The 12,889-nt window shown below is 34.2% G+C and overlaps 1 pseudogene; it reads right to left on the bottom strand.

Moving 5' to 3' along the window:
- Window positions 1-708: 708 nt before the first annotated feature.
- LOC118974436 (superoxide dismutase [Mn], mitochondrial-like) lies at window positions 709-1,251 on the bottom strand (annotated as a pseudogene).
- Window positions 1,252-12,889: the final 11,638 nt, after the last annotated feature.

Consider the following 12,889-nt stretch of genomic DNA (forward strand, 5'->3'; position numbering starts at 1 on the left):
AGCTGCCTCTCTGTTCCTCCTACCAGTCTGGATAGATGTTTTTTTTTAACACCTTGGTTGTCAGAGTTTCATGCAGTTTGATTTTCTGGCAGTTTTGGTTGTTGTTTGTTTTTAGATTGGTTCTTATCCTGCTTTTAGTTGTATAAGGAAGCAAAGCATTTCTATCTATGCCTCCATCTTGGCCAGAACCTAAAAGGACAACTAAATTTCTGACTAGAATTCTAAGTGTATAAAAATTATAAATTCTAGCTTTCATTATTTTGGGGGAGGGGGATTTTTGATATTTTATTGTTAAACAACTTGGACAAAAGACTAGATTTTCTACAAATGCAATAGAACAGGATCAGAAAGGCTTCCCTAGAGGCAGCAATAGTGTAGGGGTGTGATACTTTTGATTACTTTATGATAACATTTATGAGCTCCTAAGTATTTCCTTTCTCTGAAGAAAAGGTTCAATCAAAAGACTAAATCATACAAAGCATTTTGTAGTATTTTCAAACAGATGCTCAATAATATAATATTTTTTAAAAGAAATATTCATAAAACTAAATTATGTTTAGCAAATACTTGAATAAACTACATTCAGAAACAATACAATAGAGCATCTTACTAATATTCTGAATCTCATGCCCACTTACTAATATTCTTACTATATGCCCACAAAAATAGCTCTAGAGAGTGTTATGTATTCAGTATAATGCTGATGTTTCACTTTTTGCAAGCCATGTATCTTTTGGTTACATTCTCCCAGTTGATTACATTCCAAGCAGCTTTTAGATAATCAGTTCTGACATTTTTATACTGAAGGTATTAAGTTCCTTGCAGGAGATCCTGGTTAGAAGAAGCAACAATCTGTAGGCATCCTTGTTCATTACTGAAACCAATCCAAGCTCAACCTGAGTCTTGAACACCAGCAGACATAGCAGTCAACATCTCTTTAAATTTGGTGAGGGAACCAAAGTCACATTTGATGACTTCTAGCAATTGCCCTTTGGGTTCTCTACCACCATTCGGGCTCAGGCTTCTCCAGAAAATGTTATGATTGATATGACCTCCACCATTGAACTTCAGTGCAGGTTGAAGAGCTATCTGAGTTCTAATGTCACCCTTCTCCAGCACTTCCTGGTACTTTTCCTCTCCTGGTACTTGTCCTGAGGGGCATTCAGAATGTGCGCATAGGCCACGTGGCGCTTGCTACGGTGCAGCTGCATGATGTGAACGTTGCTGTGAGACTCAAGGGCACCACAATCATAGGCAAGTTAGGGAGGTTGTACTTCTGCCAGCAGCCCCGAGGTCTCAAAACTGGCAGCTTCCAGTGCATGTGGTGACGCCACCTATGGGCCTTATCAAGTTCTAGCCTCTGCACCTTGCTGACCACCTGGAGTTGCTTTTATTGATTATTTTTCAATTTTTATTGACTTTATTGGGGATGATATTGGTTAACAAAATTATACAGGTTTCAAGTAAACAATCTATAACGTCATCTATAGATTGTATTTGTGTTCACCACCCCAAGTCTCCTTCCATCTCCATTTATGGCTCCGCTACCCTCTTCTCCAACCAAGCCTCTTTCCCTCTAGTAATCACCATACCATTATCTTTGTCAATGAGTATTTTTTCTTAATCCTTCACTTTTTTTCATCCAACTTCCCCAAACCCCTTCCCCTCTAACAACTGTCCACATATAAGTGAAATGATATGGTATTGATATTTTCTCTGACTGACTTATTTCACCAAGCAGTGAATTCTAGCTTTTAGAAGATAAAACACTAAGTAGACCAAGCGAAAGACTCAGCAGAGAGTAGAAAGGAAGAAACACATGCTTAGACCAAGAGATTAGGAGTTAGAAGAACTGCTCTGAAAACCTCATCTTCTCTTTTATGCCTATTACAGAAGCAGCAGTTGCTAAAATGAAGTTCAACCCCTTTGTGACTTCTGAACAGAGCAAAGACCATAAAAGGAATTTCAATACACCTTCCCACATCCACAGGAATATTATGTTTCTTCCTCTTTCCAAAGAGCTAAGATGGAACTACAATATTTGATCCATGTTCATCCAAAAGGATGATAAAGTTCAGGTTACATGAGGACACTAAAAAGGTCAGCAAATTGGTAAAGTAGTCCAAGTTTACAAGAAAAAAAGTGTCCTCTAGATTGAATTTGGTTAATTATAAAGAAGTAGAGAGGGCTTTATTTGCTGTGTTGCTGGCCATGTGAAGAAACCTGAACTTGGCTCTGCCTCTGTTATTCTCCAAGTCTTTTTTTTTCTCAGAAATATGCACTATGTTTGCAAATCACTGTTTTTTAAATAATTGAAGAAAAAGAAAGAAGGTAGAAGTCATAGTACCTTCTAGACACAAGGAAATATTCTTGGGAAGCATTTGCAAATAGGTACCTGAAGGTTTTCAAAACCACATCAATAAAAGAGGTTACATGAATTACTTCTGAATATTGATATTTCAAGTATGTTAGCAAATCAGAAGGCCCATTAAGCAAGATAACACCTTTTCTAAAATTGCCTAAGACCTCTATCACATAAAAAGAGATTCTAAAGGGTCATTTATATAAGTAATTCACATTTGGAACCAACAGAAACCTCCTATTGATGAGAGTATTTCAATTGCCAGGATCTCTCAACACACAGAATAAGTGCCTTAAGTTTTCAGATTTTCATGTTATTTGATCTGAGGTTTCATTGATTTTATTTCAGAAATAATGTCTCAGAGATAACTCAAATTTATATAAAACTTCTTTACTATTTAAAGGCATTTTATATTTTGGCTCTCTTTACAGAATTTTGTAGAAGAGAGGTGAAATATTGAGATTTAACCATACCAGAAACAAGGCAATAAAGTTAAATTTACTAGACCAAACCAGGATTTCAGTACCAATAGGTACTGAATAAATCTACATACTCTCCATCCTTTGACTCTTCATTGTACATCTTTCATATTCATTGGCATACTGCCCAATATGTATATTTATATTTTTCTAACAGTTAAAAACATGGTACAACTTGTGATGTACCTCAAATGAGAATATTCTTTAATACACCAAATTTCATGTTATAATGGCTAGCTCAGTACTAAATGACAGCTGCAGTTCTCCAGAAAGGAGCACTAAATGATGCTACTATCCATGCAAGCACTTAAAGAAGATTTAAATTTGTCTCTATGTAATCTAAGGTTGAGCACTATGTGTAGAAAAATAATCTGGCAGAAACCTAACAACCAGGAATCTGTGTCTCCTAACAAAAGACAATTGGACAATCCCTCTAAAAGCCAGCAAGATATTACTTGAAAGTCAAACATTTGCTTCTTCATTTGCTAGAAAAAAATTGTTTTCTCTCATCAAATCCAATATTTTTTAAAGTTACATGCCCATCACTAAATGGCTGAGTTCACCTACATATTTGAGCTAACATATCAAACAAAGAAAACAGGCTTGGCCGCAAAGTCAATGAAAGTCGAATAAAAGGCCAAACTAAACAGATGAGACACCATGCCCTAAAGATCAACAAAGGAGATCATTGTTAGGTGAGGAGGGTTTAGTAACTTCAGCAAGCAGGATTTGCTGTGCTCATCACAACACAAAGCTCCTCATTAGGCGACTTAAACACAAAAGCACAAATTCAACTTCAAGACTGATGGGTAGTTTCATAACATTGCACTTTTTCTTTACTACACTATATTAGAGTTGAACTTCATTGAGCCTTACATGGATCTTAGAGATATTTTAAGAAATAATAATGGCAATAATAAATAGGTAGTTAATTTTTGTATCAGTTTTTTAATACAGACTACTATATAAATGTAGGCTATGATAGAAATGTTGATAGTTGAGATTAAGATAATAATGAATTATCTATTTTAAAACAATCCTCATTTCAGTAAATCCCTCCTAAAATGATTTAACAGCCTTTGAACACTGAGTATTACCTGATCTGGTCCAGAGAACAACAGGGTCCATCATATACTCATATTTGTCCTTCTTGAGACCTGTCAGAGGGAACTTTCATCCACTAAACTGAAAAGCACAATTTCTTCTTCCCACAGCATCCATTAGGATTCTTCCTGCCAGATATTGTAATTATAAACCTAGAAAACACAAGAGATTCAACTTAAAAGCTACTTAGCAAAGTAGTGGAACACAAAATTAACATACAAAAGACAAACAACAAATAGTATGAATATATAATGAAAGTAAGTACTAATTTAAATAAAAAAGAAGATTAAAGGCACAAGGAATAAACTTAGTAAGAGATACTAAAACACATTGGAAAACATGTAAGAAATTTTGTACAAAGGGAAGACGTACTTAGTTGATAGAGTTGACATAAAAAGATGTCAATTCTTTCTTTCTTTTTAAAAAAAAAACTCAAATATTTTTATTTATTTATTTATTTTTTATTTAATTCTTGTTCAAGTACAGTTTTCTGTCTTGTATTCCCAACCCTGCCCCCCCAGTGCTCCCCACCTCCCTCCCATTTCCGCCTTCCGCCTTAGTTATTGTCCATGTGTCCTTTATACTTGTTCATGTGAGTCCTTCCCCTTTTCCCCTGTGATTCTCTCCCCTCTCCCCTCTGGACCCTGTCAGCCCATTATGTATTTCAGTGTCTTTGGTCACATTTTGCTTGCTTGTTTGTTTTGTTGTTTAGATTCCTGTTCATGGTGATAATCAAGGAGGTAAAAGAACTGTATACAGAAAACTACACAACACTAAAGACAGAAATCAAGGAAGACACAAACAAATGGAAACATATACTGTGTTCATGGATTGGAAGAATTAACATCATCAAAATGTCCATACTACCCAACGCAATTTACAGATTCAATTCAATACCTATTAAAGTACCAATGGCATATTTCACAGACATAGAACAAACACTTCAAAAATTTATATGGAACCATAAAAGACCCCGAATACCAGCTGCAATTTTGAGAAAAAAGAACAACGTAGGAGGGATCACAATACCTGATATCAAACTGTATTACAGGGCCACTGCAATTCTTTCTAAGTTAATTTATAATTTCAAGATGAGCCCAATAAAAAAAAAAACATTGGCAGTGGGGTTTTGAAACTAGGCAAAATGATCAAAAAGTTTGCATGGGAAAAATAATTAAAAATAGGTTAAAAGGACTTGGGAAGCAAAGGTCAGTGAGGGGGAATCAGCACTATTAGATACTAAAACATAAACACCTGAACACTTAAATAGCGTGGTATTGGTTCATCATTAGATAAACTGACCAGTAAATATTATAGAAAGTCCAGAAACAATTCAAAATGCATACTGCAACTTAATATATGAAAAAAATAACATTTCAAATCAGTGTGGAAAAGATAAACACTTCAATAAATTGTGATGAATAGCAAAGGAAAAAGATGTTGGATTTGTAACTCACACCATGTTCCATCAAAACCAGGGAAAATTTCAAATGAAATCAAAGATGTACACACAAAATAATGAGAGCATATGAAAAGTAATAGAAGATAGCATAGGAAGTTCCTTTTCAATGCAGTGAAGATCATTATGACTCAGAATCTAGAATTCATAAAGAAATTCAACAATATGTAAAACTATAAACAAAGTCAAAAGATAAATGACACACTGAGAAACTCATACCATAGATGAATACTACTCTCCCTAACATGAAGAGCTAATAGAAACTAATGAAAGACTGTTGTGAGCAAGGGAACTCCACCAATAGGAGACACTTCTTTGTTTGCGTGTTTCCACAATGCCAGGTTTATTAGGGGAGACCTCCCCAATATGCTAATAGAGTCATATACTTACACAATAGAAGTGAGCAGACCAAGCATCTGAGTCAAAATCCTAGCCACTGCTGGTGTCTGCTGGTGGAGAGGTGGGCCTTGATCTCAAGCCAAGCAGCTGAAGTGCCAGCACATTCTGGTGGAGTAGAAGTCAGGCAGGGCTCTGTGTGTGACCTGTGCATGGTGCAGCCAAGCTCCAGCATTGGGTGGTCAGAGCTCTGAGTTCTTGTAGCCCACGGGGGTAGAGGTGCCATTCATATTGGTGTCCAGATGGAGTTCTTATCCAAGTGTCTAGATTTGTGGTTTGGGTATTCTGGGTCCCTCTTAAAGGTGTTCCCATAACACTTCATTACCTGGGTTTTACCATAGCACTTGACATAACTGTCATGGCTGACAGTGACTCCATATTGGGTTGCCAAAGGTATCCACAAAGTCCACTCTGCTTTTGCTGTATATATTGACCAATCGCATAATAGAAAAAGAGGCAGATATATTTGTGTGTGTGCACCTGTGTGTGTGCAAACACACATATATAAGTATAGTTAACTCCAATAACCTAGAATTCCCTTCAGCCATTTTTTAAATAGAGAATCTATAACACACTTTGCATTGCAACTTGCCTTATATGGTAATGATAATATAAAAGTGATACTCCTACAATTATAAGATTGTATTTGGTTTGTTTGTTTTTCTTTTTTCCCCTCATTTTCCTCTTTGTTTTTTAGTTTCATCTCAAGTTGGAATTTAGAAAAATTCCTGGTCCTAGGAAATAATAATACTTGGGAAAGTAATGTTAATATAATATAATAATCATATTTCTTTTTAAATTAATATAAGCAGACTGTGATAATTGTAGAAGTTCAGTTATGGATATCTGAGAGTTTGATATAATATTCCTCCATTTTTGTATATTTTGAACAATTTTTCATAACAAAAAATTAAAGAAAGTAAACACTCTCAATCTCTTTTACTATGGTGCATAATTTTTATTAAATTTATTAGAATAATATTGGTTAATAAAGTTATATAGGTTTCAGAAGTACAATTCTATAATACATAATCTGTATATTGGATTGTGCATTCCCTGCCCCAAGTCAAGTCTCCTTACATCACTGTTTATGCCCCCTGTAGTCTTTACTACCTCGTCTACCCCTTTTCCCTCTGTAACCATCATACTGTTGTCTGTGTCTATGAGTCTATGAGGTTTGGGGCTTTTCTTTTTTGCTTATATCTGTCACCTTTTTCACCCAGCTCCACAACCTCCCACCATTCTGATAGCTGTCAGTCTGTCCTCTATCTATGAATCTGTTTGAGTTTTGTTTATAAGTTTACTTTGTTCATTATATTCTACATATGAGTGGAAATCATACGGTACTTGTTTTCTCTGACTGGCTTACTTCACATACCATAATGCTCTCCAGGTCCATCCACACTGTCACAAAGGGTAAAATTTTCTTCTTTTTTTATGGCTGAGTGGTATTTCAGTGGGTAAATGTACCATGGGTATTTTGGCCACATATCTACTAAAGGGCACTTGAACTTCAGTAAAAAACACTGAACTGAACATGGGGGTGCACATACTCTTTTGAATTAGTGTTTCAGGTTACTTTGGATGTATTTCCAGAAGTGGAATTGCTGGGTCATAAGGTATTTCCATTTTTATTTTGGGGGGGGTAACTCTATGCTGCTTTCCACAGTGGCTGTACCAATCTGCATTCCCACCAGCAGTACACAAGGGTTCCCTTTTCTCCACATCTTTGCCAACATGTCTATTGATTTGTTGCTAACAGCCATTCTGACAGGTGTGAGATGATATCTCATTGTGGTTTTAACTTGCATTTCTGTGATAATTAGTGAAATTGAGCATCTTTTCATATGTTTATTGGCCATCTGCATGTCCTCTTTCCAGAAGTGTCTATTCAGGTCCTTTGTTCATTCCTTAATTGGATTTTTAAAATTTTTTTGGTGTTGAGTTTTAGAAGTTCTTTATAAATTATGGATATTAACCTCTTATCAGATATATCACTGGTGAATATGTTTTCCCATTCAGTAGGTTTCCCTTTTTATTTTGTTGATGGGATCCTTTGCTGTGCAAAAACTTTTGAGTTTGATGAAGTCCCATTTATTTATTGTTTTTGTTTTTCTTGCTCGAGGCAATATATTAGAAAAATATTGCTACGAGAAATGTCCAAGATTTTACTGTCTATGTTTTATTCTAGGATTTTTATAATTTTAGTCTAATATTTAAGTCTTTAATCAATTTGGATTTCATTCTTGTGTATAATATAAGAAGGTGGTCTAGTTTCTTTTTTTCATATATGTGTCCAATTTTTCCAACACCATTTATTGAATAGACTATCTTTACCCCATTTTATGTTTTTGCCCCTTTTGTCAAATATTAATTGACCAAAAATATGTGACTTTATATCTGGGCTCTCTATTCTTTTCCATTGAACTACATGTCTGTTTTAATGCCAGTACTATACTGTTTTGATTATCAGGATCTTGTAGCATAGTTTGATGTCAGGTAGCATGATTCCTCCATCTTTGTCCTTCTTTTTCAAAATTGCTGTGGCTATTTTGGGTCATATCTGTTTTCATATTAATTTTTGGAATATTTGTTCTAACTCTACTAAATATACCATTGGTATCTTGATAGAAATTGTGTTGAATCTATGAATTGCTTTGGGTGGTATGAACATATTTTTAACGATGCTAATGTTTCTTATCCATGAACACAGAATAAACTCCCACTTATTTGTATCTTCTTCAGTTTCTTTCTTCAGTATCTTATAATTTTCCTAGTAAAGGTCTTTGACACCTTTGGTTAAATTTATTTCTAAGTATTTTAATTTTCTGAAGCAAGTGTGAATGGAGTTGTTTTCTTAGCTTCCTTTTCTGATAGTTCGTTATTGGTGTATAAAAATATAACTGATATCTGGCTATTTATTTTGTATCCTACTACTTTACTGAATTCATTTATCAATTTTAGTAGTTTCTTGTGGAATTTTGGGGGTTCTCTATGTACAGTATCATGTCATCTACAAATAATAACAGTTTTACTTCTTCCTTTCCAATTTGGATGCCTTAAATTTCTTCTTGTTGTCTGATCTTTCTGGCTAGGGCTTCCAGTACTATGTTGAATAAAACTGATGAAAGTGGACATCCCTGTCTTATTCCCAACCTTAAGGGAAATGCTTATAGAATTTGCCCATTGAGTGTGATGTTGGCTGTGAATGTGTCGTACAAAGTCTTTATTACATTGAGGTATGTCCCGTCTATTTCTATGTTACTGAGAGTTTTTACCATTAATGGTGCCAGATTTTATCAAAGGCTTTTTCTGCATTTATTGATATGATCATGTGATTTTTATCCTTCATTTTATCTTTACATTACATTCCTGGAATATATCCTTATGATCTTTTGAATGTATTGCTGTATTCAGTTCTCTAAAATTTTTTTGAGGATTTTAGTATCTATAATATTGGCCTGTAATTTTATTATTTTTGTGGTGTCTTTATCTGGTTTTGGAATTAGGATAATGCTGACCTCATAAAATGAACTTGGAAGTCTTCCCTTCTCTTGAATTTTTTGGAATAGTTTAAAAAGGATAGGTGTTAGTTATTCGTTGAATGTTTGGTAAAATTCATCTGTGAAGCCATTCCTTCCAGGACTTTTATTTGTTGGGAGTTTTTTTATTACCACTTGAATTTCGCTAGTTGCAATCTATCTATTCAGATTCTCTTACTTTTCCTGATTCAGTTTTGGAAGATTGTATGTTTCTAGGAAATCATTCATTTCATCCAAATTGTCCCATTTGTTAACATAGTTATTTGTAATATTGCTTTACAATCCTTTGTGGGGGTTTTGGTTTTGTGTGTGCATCAGTTTTTACTTCTTTTTCATTTCTGATTGTATTTATTTAGGTCCTCTCTCTTTTTTTTCCTGATGAGTCTGGTTAAATGCTTGTCAATGTTGTTTATCTTTTCAAAGAACCAACTCGGTTTCATTGACTTTCCGTATTATTTTTTAAGCTTTATTTTTTTCTCTGATATTTTTATTTTCTTTGTTCTTCTCACTTTGAGCTTTGGTATTCATTTTCAAGTTCTTTAAGTGTAATATTAGATTTTTTTTTATTTGAGATTTTTCTTGTTTCTTGAGATAGGCCTGCAATGCTATTAATTTCTCTCTTGGCACTCCTGTCACTGTGTCCCATAGATTTTGGGTTGTTGTTTTCTCATTTTCACTTGTTTTAAGGTATCTTTTGATTTCTTCCACAATCTCATTGTTAACACATTCATTGTTTGGTAACATATTATTTAACCTTCATGTCTCTGTGTCTTTTTCAGTTTTTTCTTGTGATTGATTTCTAGTTTCATACAGTTATGGTCAGAGGGGATGCTTGATACAATTTCAATCTTCTTAAATTTACTGAGATTTGTTTTGTGTCTTAACATGTGGTCTATCCTAGAAAACGTTCCCTGTACACTTTAAAAGAATGTATATTTTGCTGCTTTGGGATGGAATGCTTTGAAGTTATCTATTAATCTATCTGATCTAGTGTGTTATTTAAGGCTGCTATTTCTTTGTTTTCTTTCCAAAATATCCCTCCATTGATGTCAACAGGGTGTAAAAATCTCCTACATTATGACTGTATTACTGACCATCTCTTCTCTTATGTCCATCAAGATTTGCTTTACATATTCAGGTGCTCCTATGTTGGGTGCATAGAGGTTAATGAGGGTTATATCCTCTTCTTTTTTGCTCCCTTTATCATTGTGCAACATCCTCCTTTCTATGTTACGTTAGCCATTGCTTTGAGGTCTGTTTTTGTTGTTTACAAATATTGCTACTTAAACTTTTTTTGTCATTTCAATTTACATGAAATATTTTTTCCATATTTTTACTTTTAGTCCGTGTATGTCTTTCATTCTGAGGTTGGTCTCTTGGGGGCACCATATATATGGATCTTGTTTTCTTATCCATTCAGCTACCCTACGTCTTTTGATTGGAACATTTAAGCCATTTACATTTAAAGTGATTATTGATGGGTGTATATTTATTGCCATTTTATTATTTTAACTATTTTCTTTGTTTTTTCTTCTTTTTAAAGCAGGTCCATTAACATTTCTTGTAATATGGTTTGGCGGTAACAAACTCCTTTAACTTTTTCTTGTCTGGGAAGCTGTTTATTTCTTCAGTTTTGGGACTGAACAGATTCTGTATACTGTATTTTGGTAGATATACTATGAAAGGTGTGTTCCAAAGAGGGGAAAAGTTGTCAGGCTACAGAGGGATATTTGGAGGAAAAATCTTCCCCACACACCTTGAATATTTACATGGTTGAAAAGGTAATTTTTTTCCCCTCAAGATGAGGAATGGAGAAAATCCAGCTAGGCTGCTTTCTGTTTGGGATCTGAGAATGGTTTTTTACCAGCTGTTTAGAACTTAATTGCAAAAGCGTAAATAAATTTCCCAAGCTCTTTATTCTGTTTATAAATAACACTTTCTCACTTGTGTGCTATTCTTTATTTGCCTGAAAAGCAAATTAAGGCTTCCTAGTAGCTATCCACAAATACATAGCAGCTTTGTGGGTCCTACTTTATTACCTCACTTGTGATTTCAGAATTTATGTTGTGAATCAACTTACAAACTAGCCAAAGATACAAGGTCAGCTGGCATGCCTATTACTTAAGAAAACATGATTGAATTAAAAGTCATCTTCACAAATCTCATGACCTTTAATTTGGACAAATGTAGATTAAATCATCTGAATAAAAGAGATAGATGTTAGAAATTTACATAAACTTTGCAGGATATTATCAAGGAACCATGATATATCAGAAGCAGTAAACAATGAAGCTTTTATAGTGATCACTGACTAGGTCTTAACCAGAGTACTGTTTTCTAGAATAAAGCCACCTAGTATAGATGAAATGACAAGGATCTTTTCTGATAGGGAGAACTTCAACCAATACGAGAATGCTTAGTAAATGGCAGAAGAAATGCCTAAATGAAGTAGAGAAGAGATCACTAATGTGAGATAGGTTTTAATATTCCTCAAGCATGTAGAAAGGAGTCATAGATTGTGATTAATCATTTTACATTTGAGTAGAAGGCAGGGAAAGCTGAAGAAATAAAGACAGAGCATAATCATGGGAAGACTTCATATCATAAAAAATATGTGATATTGAAATGAGTGAGCATTGTGAAATCTCATCAAAAGATATTTATGTTCAATGTGTAAGTTGTATCTCACAGAGAGACTTAAAAGAGGAATTTCAGAATTCTGTCTGTTCCTAGAATCCTGTAATTACCTATAGAATCAAGGATTAACATTGTATTTTAAGGATGATTTAATAGAGTTCTAAAAACCTTGGGTACCCATCTAATTTTGATAAGTTGGTGACTAGCAATATTCTTCGGAAACTGTTAAGTGTGGCAAAGATTCGTAATAATCCAAGAGTAAAACATAAAGTATCAATCCTGACTCTACTATTCACGAATTCTGACTCTATATCTGAGTGTTTTCATTTGGAAAATATAACATTTGACCTACACCTTCAAGAAATGTGAAGATGATAAGATAATAAATGTGAAAGCAATTTAAGACCTGTAGAGCATTGCAGATATATATATATATATTATTAGTACTAACAATATTACAAACAAATCGCTCATGTCTCAGTCAGTGGCACATATACAAATCTCATAACTACAAATATGAAAAATTTTACTTCTGGCATAAAACTCTGCAAGAGACTCTATATCCAAAGATTGAAGAATAGACTGGCAGTTAACCATGTACTTTTGTTTGTTAGGTTTTTTTTATGATTGTACATTCATACAATAAAGTTCACAAAGGGTATTGCTCAAAGAATTTTAGTAAATGAGTACACCTGTGTAATTGTCATCCAGGTCAACATATAGAACATTACCAGCATTGTACTACTCCCTCATACCCCATCCCACCTAACTCTCCCAAAGGTAACTACTATTCTGACTTTCATTAGTATAGATTTTTAAAAATTATTTTGGAAGTTCACAAAAATGATACCGTGTGTATTCTGTGTCTTGCTACCTTCGCCAATATTATTTCTGTGAGATTCATGAATGT

This window comes from Sturnira hondurensis, unplaced genomic scaffold (genome assembly GCF_014824575.4).
Source record: "Sturnira hondurensis isolate 20B ecotype Veracruz unplaced genomic scaffold, ASM1482457v3 Scaffold0019428, whole genome shotgun sequence".
In the NCBI taxonomy this organism is placed as follows: Eukaryota; Metazoa; Chordata; class Mammalia; order Chiroptera; family Phyllostomidae; genus Sturnira; species Sturnira hondurensis.